This window comes from Vidua macroura, chromosome 1, assembly GCF_024509145.1.
Source record: "Vidua macroura isolate BioBank_ID:100142 chromosome 1, ASM2450914v1, whole genome shotgun sequence".
Lineage (NCBI taxonomy): Eukaryota > Metazoa > Chordata > Aves > Passeriformes > Viduidae > Vidua > Vidua macroura.
The window spans coordinates 44,291,757-44,311,824 of record NC_071571.1 but is presented as its reverse complement, the minus strand read 5'-3'; the positions used below and the strand labels follow the sequence as shown (position 1 = coordinate 44,311,824).

The 20,068-nt window shown below is 41.0% G+C and overlaps 1 protein-coding gene across 1 annotated transcript in view; it reads right to left on the bottom strand.

The window, feature by feature from the left end:
• SLC25A38 (solute carrier family 25 member 38) overlaps positions 1-20,068 on the bottom strand; it is a 242,028-nt gene that overhangs the window by 122,151 nt on the left and 99,809 nt on the right. The window lies entirely within an intron of this gene.

Genomic DNA, 20,068 nt, shown 5'->3' with positions numbered 1-20,068 from the left:
CAGTTGGATAAGGCTTAACTACACTTGCTTTTGTGCAGAATTCAAATTCTGGTATGGAAAAATACTCTATTTTGCATTCAGAAGGACTGAGCATTTGGCTGTAGATGAAATGTAGTTTTGTTTTGTAAGCAGCAGTTAGTAATTATCAGACTTGCCTATGGCTGTTTCATGGGAGGTGGGAATATGAATATATTCATATTTACTGGTGCTTTATAAGGAATTATAGGTCACATTAACACATCTAAATTATGTTTCTTTTTGAATTAATTGCTATAAATGCAGACAACCTTATGCAAAAACTGTAGTTAATTTGTCCAGCATAAAAACATATGAAAACCTCTTCTAAAAAATATTTTACAACAGACCTATTTAAGTTTTCTCTTGTCATGCATCTGCTTTGCCTTCCATCCATCTCCTCCACTTGTGCCTTCCCTCCCTCTGCTCCACTTTACCTTTCAGAGCAGCAGCATCTGCAGCACTACCCACAGCTGAGCTTCTCCATCACCGGCTCTAGGGGAGCTGGTGGCAGCTCACCTTTAAATCTCAAGCATGCGGCAGCTGCGTCTGTGCTGCCGTTTTCAAGCAGGAAGCTTATGGAAAGGTTCAGGAGAGATAAAAAGCGAATGAAATGCCACGGTAAAAATAACTCCCGCGGGCGCAAACGATCCTTGGCATACCAAGAACATTGAGAACATCTGTGCCGAGGGATCTTTACCTCACCGCGTCCAGAGCTGCTACACCTCCTCACAGAAGTGAAGGTCTCTGCCTGTTATTTATAATTGATGCCTGTGCTCCTTAAGGACTCTCGTGACAAGCAACAGCCTCCCTGTCCCAAGCAGAAAGCCATCCCTGCCCACAGAGCTCGCTGTGGTGTGGCTTTGAGAAGGGATATGTCCCTGGGGCAGGCAGGGGGATGAATACGGGGAAAGGGAGGCAGTGCCACCTCACAGAGTGACCACCAGCATCCCATCCCCAGCCTAGGGTTACCCAGATCTGTGCAAGGGTCAGAGCGATGTCTGCTGGAAGAGTTTTTGAAAACCTAGCTTTATGGCCATTGTTAGTGTTTTTCTTTTTTCTTCTCCACTAGAAAGAACACCATAGGAAAAACCAGAAAAGAATTTGATTGAAAATTTGGCAAACAAGTGATAGTGGATTACATTCAGGCAAGAGGAAGCAGGATGATACAGCTTCCAAGCGTAGAGGGATGGGAAAGGTTATATTTACCCCAAACCTGGGCCTACAGATGGGGAGAGCACCCCCGCATCTGCAGCCAGCACCTGTGGTGGGGACGCAGGACAGGTCCCTGCTTTGGGAGGAGAGATTTGTGCCTGCACAAATGGTGGGACATTTCCCCTCTTGGGAAGAAAGTGGGAGATGATCTGCCTATTCCCAAATGAGCTGCATTTCTTTTCTCTGGCCAAGTAAATAAGGAATACAAGATTCACACATAATTGCTGCAGTTCTTGGTGCCCAGTGAAGGCTTTGGAGACTTCATTTGAGCATTATCATGCATCCTGTTATCACGCTAAATCTCAACAACTCCAAAGAAGTCAATACTCGGTTAATATTTATTAGATCTGCATCTTTGCTAAGGAAATGCAGATGAGGTTTTCTCTGCAGATCTAGCTGCTAGCTAAAGATTCACTGAGATCTTTATGTGAGAAAATACAGAAGTGATCTCCAAAGAGGCTTTTATTTTAATTTTTTTTTCTGCCTGTATTTCATTCTTTCTGCTGATTTTCAACCCTTCCTCTCGGGTCAGGATCTCAGTTAAAGCACAGAGGTAGAGTGCCCTATAATTCCTTTTGCCAGCTCAAAGTGAAGAAAGCTTCAGAAAGTTAAAATGAAAAAACAAGAAAGAGAAAGTGAAGGGGGGGGGGAAGGAACCCCCAAACCTACTTATATTATTTTTGGTTTATATTTAATGGCAGAAAGGGAAAGAAAATGGGCACATAGAAGCTCCTCTTTTGATGAAAAATAATAGATAAAAAAATAAGTTGCTAATCTATAAACATTTCCAAAGGGAAATTGTTGACCACTGCCACAGAAATATCCTGCACTCTTGTGCCTTGGTGGTGTACTGCCTCCAGCTGCATGTGACTGGGTCTGCTGGGGACTGCTGGAGTCCCCCGCTCTGTGAAGTGGCAGTGCCACAAAACTGCTTTTGTTCTTCCAAAGAATAAACTCAGAAACCCTGAAAGCGAGCCTATGGGGTATAGACCTGGTGTATGGCACCTCCACAGGCACAGAAGCAGGAACTTTTGCACTAAAGGTGGGCACTAAATCTGCAGCTTTTTCCTGGCAGTTGGGCAGGGGTTGGGGGGGTGAGCTGGTGAAATACGAACTGTTTGGTGCTTTCATGCTGACTGTGCCACCCAGGCTCTGCATTCTCATGTTCCTCTCACTCCAGAGACCTCCACAATGCCCTTACTCACCTGGGCCCCTCTGCAGCATCACACCACCAGCAGTGCAGCCTTTGGGAGGAGAAGTAGGTGGGGAATAAACAGGGCCCTTGTTAGAAAAAGAACAACCTGACAGCAGAACAGCCTCGCCTTATGTAAGGAAACCCCAAATGATGATCGTCTCCCAGCTACCCTGAGCTTAAGCTTGAGGGGAAGGTGTCTGACTGGAGGTTGTCTTAGTAAATCTGTGCTCATAATTACATTCAGAAGGAGGCTCCTGATGGTAAAAGGCAAGGAAACCACATCTTGTCTTCCAGCACAGAAGGGCTGAAAAGTGTCTTTAAAGCCATAAGTAAACATGGAGTAGAGAACTGCTGCTGCAGATGAGAACAATTTTAGGTATCTGCAGAGGATCAATAAATTCCCTGATATTAAATAAAGGAGAAAAAGGGAGGAAGTAGCTCTAGGCAGATCCAATACAGGGAAAATTGGGTCTTTCTCACTGCAGAGCAGACCACAGCTGGCTAAATAACCACACATGACTGTTTGGAGAGCTGGCAGCAACTCTGAACATATGGCTTTTGCCATTGGGCAGCCAATTGCTTTTATGAGCATGAATCTCTCCTGGCCAAGAGGATGACTTTTGGCAATCAAAAGGCATAACAAACAGACCCCAAAATGAAGCAAAAGTTATAAATGGAAAATAGTTATGTAGTAAAAACATTTCTGGAACAATGTGGGAGGCTGAATCCCTCGTAAGCACCAAAGCCACCACTCAGCTATACAAGATCACTGCAGTATCAATAAATTACGTAGGACAATTACTCCCTTGCAGGGGGTCACAGATCCAGCGCAAGCGGAAAGGGGCCCTTATGGGTCTCCAGCCCAACCCTCTTCCAGTGTTTGACTACTCTGGGTTAGAAGATTTTTACCGCAGGGGAAAAGGTGGTTCCTTAAAGCTAATCAAAGTCTTCCTTTTTCCAGCTTGTGTCTGCTGAAGAATATTAGGTCTAAAGGTCCAGATTCTCTAAGATGCCAGCTGTTCACTCAATGAGTAGGCTGTACCATGCCCATTTTTAATTTCTGATGTGATCACTTGAGAGGACAGAATGGGAAATAAAATAATTTAGATACACAGAGTAAGAAGGAGTAGGAAAAAAAAAAAGGAAGTAAAATATAGGGTACCTAACAAAAGACAAATAATTGATCTCCAGAGGACAATTGCTGTTCTTTAAAACCCCAGTGCTCGACAGGATAAGAAAGACTGGATTTAGGACATAAGACAAAGGTCTGGAGGTTACAAAAGAAACTAAATTAATAAAATGGTAAGCTATGATTCAGAGTACAACTATGCTAAGGAACCTGCAAAAATGTCACTGAGAAAAGTTATTCAGAAATACTAACTAGCCTGAAGAGTCTGGTCTTCCTCACAGCCCCCTTAAGCCAGACAATGAGCCATTCAGAGATATTTTACACATTGAAATAAATCACCTCTCTGCATTATTCCATACCTGTCTTCACATCATGGGGGAAACATAATGTGTTAGAGAAAAACAAGTATTAAAACTTTTAAATGTATCAGCTTGAAAAATGGACTGCTATCATAAATATTAAAGGAAAACCTGCAGTTGAGCGAACATCATTCATCATTTCTCATGACAATCACTTTTCCTTAACTGGAGTAGATATTTCATAGTAATAAAGGTAAGTCCTTGTTCCAAAAAAACCTGTGTTCTTAAAAATCTATTGCCAAAGTTAGAAGCATGCTGCTCTTACGTCCACAAGTTCAACTGTGCAATTAAAAAAAGGATTAATAAAAGAAAAATGCTTTTACAGTGAACCCTCACAGGGTCCCAGCTGCTGCTGTTATTGTCACCACTGCAAGAAGTTCATTTGAATCTCTTCTGGTGCTATAGCCCAAAAATGACATCTTGTTTATCAACATGCACAAGAGCACAGCAGCTCTCAATTGCTTCAGATGAGGGTAGGATGAAAAAAAAGGCACAGTTAAGTGATAAACAAAGGTTTCCAGACAAAATCATTACCACATTTTGACAAGAGCACTGCAACTAACACATAGGCATTTGTTAAATGATAAAGGTTTACTAACTGTAGAAAGAAGAAGGTCTTCAGATTTTATTTCATTTCTTTCAGAAGAAATATTGCTACATACATATTGGTAGAGATAAAAGTGTGCCACCAGCTCATGATCAACATCTGTCTGACATGGCCCTCTGGGTTTGCTGGGTAGCAGAAGAGCACAGACTGCAATTTGTGACTGCCGAGGCAGAGATCATCCCATTTGTGTACCAATACTGCTTTCTTCACTTGCTTATCCCTAAAACCAACTCTGAATATTAAACAGGGTCTGTCTCACAGGGTACCTCTCAGACCAGAGCCCAAGCTCTGATTGCTGTCCCCATATGACTCAATGTCATAATATGCAGCCAGCACCCTGCCAGAGTCTGGTGGTTTATTTCCTGCAAACAGGTATCAAAAATCAGAAGCAGAAACCTGAGAGAAGGACCCATGCCTTCATCCTTGTAGGAAAACTTCTGAAAAGTGGCAGTCTTCACCCTAGCAAAAGAGCATCTGACAGATGATATGGAATAAATACCATAAATATGTATTGAGATGTCAGAAAGAAGATGGGAATCAATGACTTCTAATATTCAGAGAATATTTGAGGAAAGAAAATATTAGTGAGCTTACAATAATAAAATAGGAGAAAAGGCCCCAATTCCAAACTGACAGTAGGAGGTGGTTAAGAAATCAGTCAATCAACAGCAAACTAAAAAAAACCCCATATAATACCTGCTTTTATCCCATATACCCCTCATCCCAAATGCTTCTTCCTATGTTAACACTCATTAAAATTATTTATATGTAAGCAAGAACTCTGAAAGGTGGAATATAGTAGTTATCCTGTAATGAGACAATGCTCCCAAGCTCATTTCTTAGCTAGATGGGCACATTAGGATGTAACTTGTTCCTTTATAGTAATGCTGTCCAAAAGGTTTTAGTTCAGCTTCATTGGAAAGTTCCTGTGAGTTAGAACCTGGCTGCAAGTAATCCTTAGAAATTCAGGGGTTCCTGCAGGTAGTTATTTCTGATTCTCATTCAAGGATGGTTTCCACATGCATTTTCATACAGTTTGGGGATACTTGGTTAAAGACCACACAAAAAATAGAATTCTGCAATTTTGGTAATCTGCATGTGAGAAAATAACAATCTGCCCCCTGCAGCATCCAAAGGGACTGAATCCATTGCTGTACATTTTATGCATGTAGGGAAACCGCGGCCCTGGAAATGTTTTGCTATTTCTTAGGGACCCTCTCTGTAGGTATCTCCAACTCTGCAGGTATCTGACTCGGAAATCCAGGAGGTGTTTCACACCTTGCAGCTACCAAATGACCCAGTTTCTAATCTACCATCAAAGAACCATTTCTTCATGCCATCCCTAGTTTGGTTTTTTCCCATTTAAGCTGTATGCCCTTTATGCTACCACAGCCGTTTCAGATACAGCTGTAATTATCTTTGCTACTCATCAGCCTTTCAATATATCACCTTCAGCATAGGCAGATGATGAATGCTCATGAATTTTACTGAATTTTATTCAATATTCAGCCAAGTCTGCCTGTATCTCACAAAAATAAAATGCATAATGGCCTCTTGTCATCTGCTGCAGTACAAACTACTTTTAAGAGACAATCCCCCCTTTTTAATAGGAAGAAATCACAACTTCATCATTAGCAAGGGTAATAATAACAACTGCTGACCCGTGACCAAAAATGTGCTGTTTCTCAGAGAAAGGCAATTAAATACTGATGTGACCAGATATCAGAGGCAAACTAGAAGGATGTGTAAATTGAGGCAAGTGTGGGGGTCTTTTGAAAGAGCACCAGTTTAGCACCAGGGGAAGAGACAACTAAACAAAAAATTCTGTATATTATGATGAATTATGTGAATAGGTTTCATAGTCCCACCTAGTTACACTAATTCTATTTAACATACAGAATCATAGAGCAGAATCATAAAATAGTTTGGGTTGGAATGGACCTTAAAGAGCATCTAGTTCCAACCTCTGTGCCATGGGCAGGGACACCACCCATTAAACCAGGTTGCTCAAAGCCCCATCCAGCCTGGCCTTGAACACTGCCAGGGATGGGGATTCCACAACTTCTCTGGGCAACCTATTCAAGTGTTTCATCACCTTCAGAGTAAAGCACTTTCTTTTGCATATCTAATCTAAATTTCCCCTCTTTCAGTTTGAAGTCATTATCCTGTATCCTACCATTACAGTTCCTAATGAAGAGTTTCTCTCCAGCTTCCTTGTAGGCCTACCCTTCAGGAGGTATTATCCTGTACTTACTAACATATAAATGCACAGGTTTTAAAAAGCAGTAGAAAGACATTTGAGGAGAAAAATTATATTTGAAGCTAAGACTGCCCAGGTTTTAAGATGTTTGGATGACAGCACATGGCACTATGCAAGTCTTTGCTCTCTGGACAGCATCAGACTCTGCTTCTCAGACTCTGTTTTGATGTTCCCACCCTTTCCAAGGAGCTAAGCCATCTCAAGGCAGGTATCTGAGCAGCATTCAATGCAATATTTGACAACATTTTGTTTTTTCAAGTAGAAAATATCTCATCTTTGCTCCTTGATTTCAGCCCCTTGAAGTCAATCTTCCCAGCCTGTGCCACAGCCTAAATCCAAGTACCTACACGTAAAGCCCCAGTCCCTCTCCTCCAAAAACTCACCTTCCTCTTCAACCCAATCAGACTAAAACAAGTGGAAAAAGGAGATAGCTATGATTCCAGGCTCCATAAATGACTCAGGATCCTGAGAGTTTTGCCAAGAGCAGTCAGCTCACTGTGCTGGCACAGCCAGGGATGCTCTTGGTCTTAGCTGTTCCTTTGGTCACGGTCAGCTATTGTTGCTTAAAAACAACACTCCTGGTCTTTCTGCTGTGTCATGTAGCATTGCATTACCATCCAACAGGGACAAAGAGAAATTTAAAAAATATCATTCTGATGAACAACAGAATAGCCCCACACTGGTCTCTCCCACCAGAAGGGGGGACCAGATAACTTGTTATCACAATACCAAGTGCTGAAGGACCCTGCCAGGTTCTGCTCTATGGGCACTGAGCCTGTGGCCCCTGTACAAAGCCTTACATGACCTCCTCCAGCTCCCCTATCCAAAGAGAGGATTTGAGAGGCACTAGGTAGGCATGGATACCACACATGACAAGAAGGGGCATGGGCTGCCAGAGGCCGCTCCCCTGGGTGCAGGTCCTATAGCAGATTTCATCCTGGCAGACCTAAAAACAGTGGCCAAGTACATCCCTTGGGCTACTCGCCTCTGGAAGTCTGTCCCACGTCCTCATCTTCAGCTTGCATGGAGTCAACATCTGAACATGTGAGTCAGAAACTACCTCTCTCTACTGCTGCTCCATCCTCTCCAGAGCTCCCCTTTCATTGTTTTTTCCTCTTAACCTCTTGGCAGGTCTCCTGCATGCTAATCAGACAGCACTGGGTGCTTACCTAGCTAGCCACTGTCTTAGTATTCATTCAGATTTTAGATATCCCATGCAGCATCTCTGGCTGATTGCTGGATGGCTGACTTGTCAGATACACAAAGTCTGGGGGCTGAGGAAAATAAGCATACAACACAGCTCTGGTGTGAGAAACCTCTGCCTCTGAAAGGCAGTCCTGCTTGATATCATCCCTTTGTTACCTCTAGATCTAAAGAGAAAGCAGGCAGACATTTTCGATTCTAATCTCTAGCATTAAAAAAAGCAATAAAAAATAATAGTAGCACAGTAAGTGTTTTCAGGTAGAAGAAAGTGAATAGCAACGTTTCCTAAACTGTGTTAGGTAAGAGTGAAACAAGTAGATTTTATGATCTTCAAATGCCACTGTAGTGGGCTGAGTAAAAAATGGCTTCATGCATCTTATGGCAAAATTGAAGCTAGAAACATGTATAAATAAAATTATTCCCAGTTTCCTAATAAAAGACAAACCTGTTTTATATAAATAAGTTAAATAGTGACAATCTAAATGGATTTCAGAAAGTTCCCTGTCTTCCTTTGAACTATTAAATAAATGCAGCTTTGTCCCTTTGGAGCTCAAATGAAAATCCCATCAAAATCCAATTTACAGAATGCTGAGACATAGTGCAAGTTAGGAGCGTTAAATTAATTGATTTTCCTTAAAGAGTTATAAAGACTGGATTTGTCAGTCATATTTGGACGTGGAAGTCTGATGTGTTTTAGCAGGAAGATGCTCCTTTTCTCACAGCACTTTAGGCTAGCAGTAGTAATTTCTTTGGTAATCTCCCCATGTGCCTCCCAAGCAGGGAGGAAGCTCCCAAGCAGGATCGATAGTGTGAGTAAAACCAGCAATGGTATGTGGGGTCCCAAGTCAGGGTACAGGTGGAGTCAAGCCCAAAGGGTACACCTGACTCCCCTCCTCTCCCCTGCTAACACAATTCTGGGCTGTGGAATTCTTTCCCCTCCTGCTTTCCACCTGGGATCCAAGAGATCAGTTTCTTTAGTTACATCTGAACTGCAAGATTAAATCAAACTCAGGATTTTGCCAAAAAGAAGTGAAATAAAATTCTGCAAATAATGTATTGGCCTAAATAAAAAAAAAATCAAGAATTAAAAATTATCCATTGTTTGTGTCAAATTCAGCAGTGGGTTTGAAATAAGAATTGTTAGGTGAACTACAGCCAAAAAATGGAGGGGAAAGGGTCACTACCAGTCTGCTGTATATTTAAGACTAAAGTGGGTGAGAAGAGCTGGTTCAGTTTCCTGTCACCAGTGAAGGGGTAAAACAGGACAGCCAGAGCTCCCTGTATTCTGGGAATGTGCTCCAAACACCATGCTGTACAACACTCCCAAGTGAGCTGGCTTTCTCTCCTGGTAGTCCTATTTGAAGTTTTATAGAAGAGGAATGGGGCAAGAAAAGTTGACTGTCAGTGAAGGACAGCCAGGATTCAAATCAGTCCTTGAACTTGGTCTCCATTTCCACCATCCTGGTTTGCCTGATGATGACAAACTGGAAATGAAAACTGTTGTTTGAGCCTCAAAGTAAGGGCTTCATTCAAATAAGAAAAACACATGTTACTAATATTATCACTTATTTAGTTCGAATACATCTGGAGTAAAGACAGACCCACCTAAAATGGATTTGAGCTGAGAGCAAAAGGGTGCATTCAGTGCAAGGAACACACCTGAAGATCAACACAATTTTGTAGTCATTACCTTTCAACAGATCAGCGTTCAAACCTTTTCTGCTTCCTCAGCTTCCCTTGAGATTTCATATAATTCATTTATGCTCTGCACAGACTCTCCTTCTGTTGATGAGAACCCTCCATTTCCTACACCTCTGCCACTCTTGTCACTCTAGACTGCAATTTGTGTTCTTAAAGCTGGAGAGACCTATCATGGCATCACAGGGATTTTTTCAAGATAAACAGCACCAAGAACAACCACTCTTGGGCTTTATATGGAAGCTTGGAGAAGAAAAAAAGAAGTATTAAATGCATCTTTGATGAGCATAAGCCCTTGCCCCCAGGAACAGCACTGGGTTTTCCAGAGGATGCTGCCCAGTGTGCTGGGAGCACAGTAGAAAGTACCAACTTGCTGGGAGATGCAGTCCTCATTTATGTGTTTCCATCAGTTTTCCTCCAATGCTTGCTTTCCCCTCTATGCCAGTCTTTGGACCACATGAGAGGAGCTGCAGAGAAGCTCCTTTTCCTCTGTCACTGCTTTAATATTGTCTGTGCAGTTCTTCCTCAGACAGCAATGTTATTATTTCTCTTGTTCGTAATAAGGTTAAAACAAAAATTAACAGTGGCTTGATGAGGTGCATAAATGCTTGGAAAATCGAGGGGCTTTACTGGCACTGAGAGTGGACACCAAAATATGCATGTACACAAGATGAGACGCCAGCAGCTCCAAACAGGAAAGCTCAAGTGACCATTTGTTTCTGGTGCGACAGCTTTTTTCTGCCAAGGAAGACTCTCACCGAACTGATGCTTCATAAAGGAAATACACCAATTGTAAGCATTTCACAATACTCCTTGGACACCCTATTTTTGGCAACTTTTAAATACCTCTTCCTCTTCATAGCTTCTGGATAAGAATCTAAATACATTTTTCAATCCATTGGGAGGGAGAAGGGGTCTAATTATTTTTCAGTTTTATTAAGAAATAGAATTACAACAAGCAGCATGAAACCCAAACTTATTAGCTGTGGTAGGAAATAGGATTTAATACAGAAGTAAAAATAGCCCAGCTCTACTTACACTAGTTCAAAAAGCATTAAGAGATGCAAACTCCTAAAACAGGCAGAGTCCTTTTTAATTTTGCTTTATTTAGACCAGTCTTCTAAACATCTGTGTGTTAATGTGAGATGAATATCTAAAACAGTAATAACTGCAGATAGGTGTTACATAAAATGATTCATACCTATAATTTCCTAGTGCTTTTTGCCCCAAAAGGATTGGACGGAATTTACAATCTGTGGCTGAGATATAGTACATAAAAACGAAGCACTCCATCACTGATAGGAACTGGTATGAAACATTATAGGAGTTTAACGGCAACAAAACATCGGAATTAAAGACAAGAAGATATTAAATCCTGTTTTTAATATTTGAATGTCTTTAAAAGGAAACTTTCCTGTATTCTGTTCTCAAATGGCAAATAAACAACCGAGAGATAGAGTGATGTAAATGGTCAAGAGCTCAATTAAAATTTTAACCTGAGAATTTAAACTTTTAAAAATCAAGTAGCATCATGCTAAGGGCTGTAGCACATTGTATCTGTGATGCTTAAAATCTAATCACTTCTGAGCATTTTCTATTCTCTTTATGGAGGGTGCTACCCAAGTGTGGGGACATGGGAGGAGGCCAAAAATGCCCTCCAATTCTCAAAATGCTTACAAAGGCAACAAATGTTTTCCAAGCTGGAAATATTTAGAAACTGAATTTGAGGGGCTATCACATAGCACACTTATGTCCTATGAGCTGAACACATGTGTTCCAGCAAAAGTGGGGCCAAGGATCCACAAAAGGGAAATATGAAAACTGGTGAGCTTTAAATTTATTTTCTTAAGATGAAAGCATTCTTTTGGATCTCTTGTTACCTGCATGACAATTCTTTCTATATCATAATCTTGGAGATCACCAACAATGTACACATGGAAGAGTGCGTACTGAGCCTTTAGCATGCAGTAGAAGCCCTCGTTTCTATCCACTCTAACTTATTTACATGAAATTGCCTCTAAATCAACTTTCACATGGCTTAAGCTTTATTAGCAGAGGCTGTTCCTGGCAAACTGAGTTCAGCTGCTTTTTTCAAACTAGGTGGGATTTTATGGAGCGTAAAGGCAGTGGGTTTGGCTAATCCCAAACTCAGCCTCTCCAAATCAAGTTTGAAGATACAAACACAACCATACATGCAGACCTGTCCCAATCCCACACTGGAATCATGTAACGTTTCTCCTACAGGAAACTTTTCTGCTTGGGAATGCTAACCAGAGACAGCCCTGGTCTTAACTCCAGCAAAATTTTAATGGAAAAAGAGATGTTTGAGGGACAACACCTAAAAAGTTAATCTCAGACTGCTTTCACTGTGCTTTGCTTTTAGGCACAGACCATTTTTCCTTTTTCCCTGGATGTCTCCTGGGTCTGACCTGACATAAGTTCCTGCATCTAGTTTGAGCTCAGCAATAGTAAGTGACAGCATGACTGTGGATAATCTGATAGAGAGGCAGTGGTAATGAATTCTGTCACCAGTTGACACTGGCCTGAGAGAAGAGGATACTATTGACATCCCAGTCTCTTCAGTCTTCCCTTCTCCTTCCCTAGCATAAATGCTGGCATTATAATTACCTTTGGTTCTTCTGCCAAGCTCGTACACATGGGCCCATCCTATGAAATCATTGCCTGCCAGCCAAGCTGCCGTAATGCACCTGTGAATGTTTCCAGCTATTATAAGGAGTGTAACTCAGGATAGTACATGGACTTTCATTTTTCCATGAGGGTAATGTAGGCCCTGAGGCTGGTGCCTGCAGCACAGCTCTAACTCCTCCTGTAAGGCTGTGTGGCTACTTGGGACCTTCAGGACATGTCTGTGAGCTGGGTGTGGGCAGAGTCCAGTTGAATCAAAACTCTTATTGGCTTAGTTCAGCCAGCAACATGGGGCATGCAGCAGGTCTGGTGCCTGAGACCTGGTTTATGTGTAACACAATTCATTTGATGCAAGTGGAAACTGATATGATTTTAAATTGATGATCTGATCCTGTATGCACACACACCTTTGTAAATCTATTTGAATTTAGAGCGTGATTTTGACTGGCAGTTTAGTGCAGTCTGTCCTGAGGAGCTGTGGAAGTAATTGCACATTTTAAACTAACTACACAGATAGCAGTCATAGAGATCCCAAATTTCTTTGAGATATGGGAACAGATTCCTAAAAAATAGAGGTTTCAGACATGATTGACACCAGTCAATCATCTTCCTGACCAAAAGAGGAAAAATATCAGTTCTCATTGAAGTTTTCTTCCTTTATCATTACAGACACTTGCAGATTTGGGATCATGAATGCATCTACAATACAGAAGATCTGCCTCTAGCAATTATCTTACACTGTGCTGCAATGCCACATGCAATTAGGACTGCTCCCCCAAACATCAGACAGGTATACTTCTTGCCCAGAATTATTTTTCATCTGACAGCACTGTGAAGGAAAGTGGAAAAGACAAGTAGAGAAAACAGCTAAAGCAAATGGGGGCATTCAAAGTGCCTGGCAAAGTGGAGAACCTAAAGGAAAATCATGTAAGGTGCAGGAGGAGAAAGATCCCCAATCCAAACCTCAAAAAGCTCAGACTGGCTTCTCACGAATGCCATTGAGGGCAAGTATAGGTTATGTTACTCCAGCATAGGTATGTGTTCAGAGATGTCACTATGGGATGCCCAGCATTTCCCCCAGTGGGAGAGAGGCAGAGGAAGCCAAGTTGTGGTGGGAACAATTTCCTGCACACAGCCTTGAGGTTACATTCAGCTCAGTCTCCCCTGCACTTCAGGCTCCCTAAGTTTCTGCTACCTCTGCACTCTTCTTCTTGCAAACCACTTCCCTGCCCTCCTTGCTGGGCTGTTTATGCTTTTGGGAATCAACATCAGCAATATTTGGTGCTTGTGTGGCATTTTTCAGAGGCAAGTCTTGGAAAATAATCCTGTGCCCTGTCAGTCTCAGCAGTGCTCCTGTGGAAGCTGCCAAGCCAAATGGGGCTGTGGAGGGTTAGGGGAAGAAAAACTCTGTCCCCAGAGATCAGAGGAATGCGATTGAGTATGCTAATGAGAAAAAAATGATGTCAATATACAGCTATCAGTGTTTTGCAGACTTCTGTTGGTATCAGCAAACTTTTGATGAGGTTTACAAAGCTTCTTTTTCCAAATGGAAAAAACAGAGACCAAAAGTAAAACCTCTCTGAATTTGGATTGCATGGGCCATTCTGCAGCCAGATCCCTTGACTGCTCTATGTTCCCTTCTCTGCTTTGATACAGCCAGAAGGTTGTGAATCTTTCCCATCTCACTCACATAACTGGGAATGGGACCCTGAGTGTGTGTGCAAATATGTTTGACTTAAAAGACCAATTCACATTATTTTTTACCTGGCCAGAGTTTGCCATTTTCAGAGAAGAAATAAGAGAAATGTTCAGCTGCCTAGGAGATGCCTCTCTTCCTCCCTTCAAATGTCTTAAATACCAGCGGTGCAATGCAAGATGTGTGCAAAGTGAAAATAAACACCTCATCTGTGATTTTAATTGTTAAAATAATCATCTCTTCCCTTTGCATGAAGATGTGTGAATTCATACATTTAAATGCCATGTATTTAACAAATAGGCCTAAAGAGCAAGCCATCTGGCATCGAAAAAATATTGTGACAAATCTGACACTGTTTTCATATTTTTATGAATTGCTTCCCACAACACAAGCAAACAGATTAAAGGTCACTGGAAAGGGAAAATGTGTATTTGTGAGTGGTTTGCTTCCTTATGCTTTATGTTTGCCTGTGAATGTGAGATATTTTACATTTGCATTTGGGAAGGACAGCAAAGAGGAGGCTGTGAGAGGACAGAGGGGCCTTTGCCTTAGAAACCAAAGGCAAATCATTCAGCCTTCCCTGGAGACCATGACTAATCAGGGAATCAGCATAAGCCATGAGTATGGAGAAGACCTGGTTTTTATTCAGACTATTATTTTTTTTGCTAGTATCTATTAAACTTCAAATTTTAAATTTTTGTTTTTTAAGTGTCAGCAGTTTCCCTTCCGCATGGAGATCTCAGTGCCATCCTGAAAAGAATCAACACTGATGCTAGCATAAAGGACTATTTGAAAGTTAGAAGCTGGAATTTGTATAACTACTGCAGTAGACGCCTTTCCTCCGTACTTCAAGGAGATAAAAGTAAAGGTACTAACATTTTAGGCATCTTAAGTGCCTTTTCCTGTGGAAGTCACCTCCTTCACAGAGGAGCTATTGGTTGAGATTGATCAAGGCTGTCTGGAAATGAGGGTGTGTCCCTGATGAAGCCTACAACTCCCAAAGTTTCCTCAGACACTCCTAGCCACAACAATGTTTGTCAAAGAGATAATCCAAAATCTCTCGTACACTGCTGTATCTTTCCAGCGGTTAATGACTGTGCTGACAAGACTTTAATGGTTGGATACAAGCCCTTGAGATCAAGCACCACCAGCTGAATTTTAAAGCCTATCTCATGTCAACCCAGTCTGTGCATAGGCCTTATTACAACACGTAATTGACTCATTTTATCAATAGGAACCTTCACAGAAACTTTGTTATCAATTTAGGAGTTTTGCATATATTTTCACCATCTACATGCAGTGAAAGGGATTTCCAAGACTCTTAAGGAGTAAAACCCATAAACCCCAGGCTCAAGTCCTGACTTTATTAAGTTTTTGACAGAGCTCTCATGGATGATGATACAGGTAAGTTTTCATGCACGGTCCATACAATTATCTGTATTGATGTAGGTTACACCACCATGTTTGTGAACTCATTTTTACTCAGAAATACTGGCACTGAAGTGCTCAAAAAAAGCAGCTGCTACTTTACAAATTTCTCTTGCAGAGCCTCACCAGGAAATAAAGTTGTTCTAGAGTGTACTTTGCTGTAATAGAACAAAAATTTTTAAAAGACCGTTGCCAATAGATAAATTGAGTATAATTGCTTGAGGCATTTCCTATCTTTACTTGTCAGAGGACAGATAAGAAATTGGGCACCAGTGTGTTTTAATTAAAATTTCCTGGGTCCCATTTATAAGATTGTTGATCTATTTAGGCTTTTCAAATACCTAGATTTTCCATTTAAAAAAAATCAACTTCCAACTGCTGAGGGAAATAATTAAGTGGTACTCACTTAATTGCCAAGCACAGAAGCAACTACTCCCGTCTGAGTTAACAGCAGAAATGGCACTTAGTGACCGAGGTGTGTGCACTCTGCCAGCAAGGACACAGAACTCCTGGTGACAAAGTCATTCAGGAACATGAATAGTTGCACTCTCTCCTGTGTTTAGGAAAAACCCTAGATTTCCGTGACCTGCTACATTCGGCATTACATAAGAAAAACTCAAATAAACCAAACCAAAACCATATTCCTTCAATCTTGTGGCCTCTCTTTCTTTCAAATATGAGCGAGTTAATTGGTTATTTGGACCAAGAGACTTGGGAAAAAATTGCTTACTGCAGACCAAGAAATCCTTTAGGTTAATGCTCTATTTAAACTCCTTAAATGCAAACAACAAAAGCATCTTTGGAAGCTATAGACCATGTTGGGAGCAAAGCAGTCTGTCAGGATTGAATCTTACTTATATCCTGTCCAACATAGTGTTTTGTTTTGTTCTGCCTCCCTCTGATGATCCAGGATCCTGTCTCTTTTATACTCAGGGTACATTTTATAGCATGTTATTCCAATGAGACACTTCAAAAAATTAATTTGAGAACTGGTGCCTTGAGCTAATCATTCTTCCATTTAAAGCAGCAAGTGAGAAGACTGGCTCAGCATGGGGGTACTGTCAAAAAGTGGAGAGTGATGTGATTGTGTGCACTGATAGGGCCAATCCCCTTGTCTCTTTAAAAGGGATTTTAAGTATGACCAAAACACAGCCAATTCAAACACTTGCATTTGAGCAGGGGTCCAGGCAGCCTGCCCATTTCTACAGGGAACAAAAGGGATAAAGAGTGATTGCCCACTTCAAAACTGGGAGGCGGCCTCCAGATACCCCAGTACTGGTCCTCTGTGAGCATCTTGCTTGAACACAGCCATTGATCCTACTGCAGCTGCAGGTACTTATTTTTGGAAGCCTTCCCTATCATCTAATTTCTTCAATAAGGCAAGGAACACAGATATAACTCAAAGAATGGTGAATATCTCAGGAATTTCTCTGCTGAGCAAATGACTCGTTGAGTTTTTAGCCCTCAATACTGAACTAAAATCTAATAAGAAAATCTCAGAGTAGGAAAAAAGTTCATTTCACTGCAGAGAAGGACTTATGCTTGCAAAAAAGATGAATGCAATGGTCTGTGTAGTTTGAACTATCTGTGAAGATGTCATTCATCAATAGATAATGCAATTTATTCCTTAGACATTTGCCAATGTCTCAAAAGCATTGATAACAAGATCTGTGCTGCCAGGATTAATTGAGTTTAAAGTTTGCCTGCTTAGTAGAAGTCTTTAGAACAAGAAGAGTTTGACTCATATTTCTGATTTGAGAAACCTTTGTTAAACACTATCAATAAAATAGTGAAATTGGTGATGATAGACCTAGAAGGGTGAACTGGTCACAAAGAGAATTTGCTTCTCATTTCTTACATTTTTTCTATCCCAAAAGAGTTGTATCAATAAATTTCTATAAGGATTTTATCTTCTGTATGCACCCCAGAAAAAACTTCCTGGCTTTTTACTTGTACATGTGCTCTCTCTAGAGCAACCAACAGAAGTGACCGTGTGGGAGCCAGTCTGCCCATTCATATAAGGGACAGCAAAGAGAAATACAAAGGAAAAAATTAAATGAGAGCTCTCATTTTGGAGGGAAATATAATTCACTGTGCAATAAATGAGTGAGGAAGACAAGGATTTGATATACCTTGCTAGATTTCATCAAATCCACAAGAAAGTCAAACCAACAGTCACGTGCTCCACATTTATATCTCAGCATCAAAATCTAAGATCAAAACAGCACGCTGAATTTTACAGAGTTAATCCAAAGTACCTCAAATCCCAGATTTTTCAGACTAAGAACAGCATTTTTTTCTGACTCATACAGAAATTATGATAGGAATGATGAACTGGTGAAGCCACATACACAGACTTAAGAAATAGAAATCCCAAAGTGCTGGCCAGTGTTACATGCCCCTGGGTATACTTAGATTTCCAAGTACTCGCATCTGGCATGCCATGCTGAGGTCTACTTTGTTACTCAAGTCCATGGCTGGAAGCTGATCTGGTGTGATCTTTGATGTGCAATGGCTTCCATGGCTGGAAGCTGATCTGGTGTGATCTTTGATGTGCAATAATTAAGTGGTACTCACTTAATTGCCAAGCACAGAAGCAACTACTCCCATCTGAGTTAACAGCAGAAATGGCACTTAGTGACCGAGGTGTGTGCACTCTGCCAGCAAGGACACAGAACTCCTGGTGACAAAGTCATTCAGGAACATGAATAGTTGCACTCTCTCCTGTGTTTAGGAAAAACCCTAGATTTCCGTGACCTGCTACATTCGGCATTACATAAGAAAAACTCAAATAAACCAAACCCATAACCATATTCCAAACCCTAGCAAAGTACTAGGGAAACTAAAATAATGAGCAGAGGAAAAACTCATATTGCTATGATAGCTTTGTAGGCTAACTACTGCCACTTTATTTTCTATGAAATATAAATTTCTATAAAATAAACACACACATGATTTGTGAGGCTGGGCCTTGAGAACTTTTTCATTCCCTTCCCATTGTTTTAGAAGAGCATGGCTAACAGAAGTGTTTGATAGAATGCAGGATTCTTTTGGGAGGCAGTGAGTCAGTGATCTAATGAAATGTAATTTCATTTGTGGTGGCTACAGAACATGCAGTCTTAGCCCAGTATAAGGATTTTCAAACTCAGAAAAATTCAACAGAGCTTTCAAAAAGTATTTTTGAAAAATGCTCAGTAGTGGAGGGAAAGAAGATGGAACAGCTACTGCCCCATTGTGCCTGAGAGCTCCTGAAACAGTCACACAGCAAAATAGTTCTGCTTCAGGCCAAATAGAAATGCTTCCAAGTATACACAAAGCATGTAACATAACTTGGCTGGTAATTCAGCACAGATGATCACAAGAATAAGAGAACTGAAATGAGGCCACAGTGAAGTCCATGTTTGAAAAAGTATTTTGGAGTTATTCGAACTGGGAGGCACTGGATCATGATACACGAAGAGCCCTTGTCTGACACACCATCTTGACCCCTTCAGCAACAGAGACTCCAGAAAAACATTTCCACACAGTGTGTCGTTGATGTGAAGCTTTCCATCTGCAGTCATTGCACTGTATGGTGTCACTTGATAAGCAAAGAGACATTTGAAATATCTCAAGAGCAATCTGGATTTTACTGAGGAAAGGAAAGAAATAAAAGATATAGAGTCTTGCAGTTTAAATGAGATTCCTTCTGGCAACATTCATTAAAGTACAGTCCTGCACTTTGGAAATGTCTTTATTTTATTGTAAAGAATATTTTGATCCATTGCATCAGAGATAGTGAATTGCAAGACTATTATACTTCAGGGAGTCAAACCCAGACCCAATGAATCCTGTTTCTTAATTTATCACTCAGAGGACTGCAGTTCCTGTGGCGTTTTACAACCAGCCCTTTCATTAATTATTTGCATTGCAGTGATGAGAGATCAAGAGAGAATACACTGGGGCACACTGACCCAGCCACTGTATATTTCAAATTTTAAAGAAGAAATAATTCTTGCCCCAAATATCTCAAAGCTCTGCAAACCTATGCAGGAGGACTCCTCGAAAATTGTGTTAAATAGAAGAAAATATAGTTCCTGCAGCAGAATTTTCATGCAACCCAGATCAATTGGTCCATGCAAAACAAGCAAGGAAGCAGCTCAGTATCTGGCAGGGCTTTTACCCCATGCTCCAGAGGAAGTTTTCCAGCTCAACTCCCCTCTCAGTGCTGCAACTCTGCATTGCACCTGAGAATGCAGAAACCTGTGGTAAATCTGATCCTGTAGGAGAGAATACTGATTGTCCACCCACACTGCGTTTTTGGCCAAGAGTGGTGTCATCCATTTAGTCCATCACTTGCATCCAGCAGTGCAGTGAATTTCTTTAATCTATTCTAAACGATAAAACCACTCTTAAAAGGAGCCAATTCAGCTGAGATAATGATTCCTACATGACACAGTTTAGTATTTAATAGACATAACACCATCTGTTATAGCTTTAAACAATAAAATCTGAGACAACAGAACCAGAAGCTGCAATCATTAAAAAAAAAGAAAACAGCCAAAGGCAGAGGAAGGAGGTGAGTGAATACATGCAGCACATACATAGAAAATGATTGTAGGGGAAACTTTCTTAAGG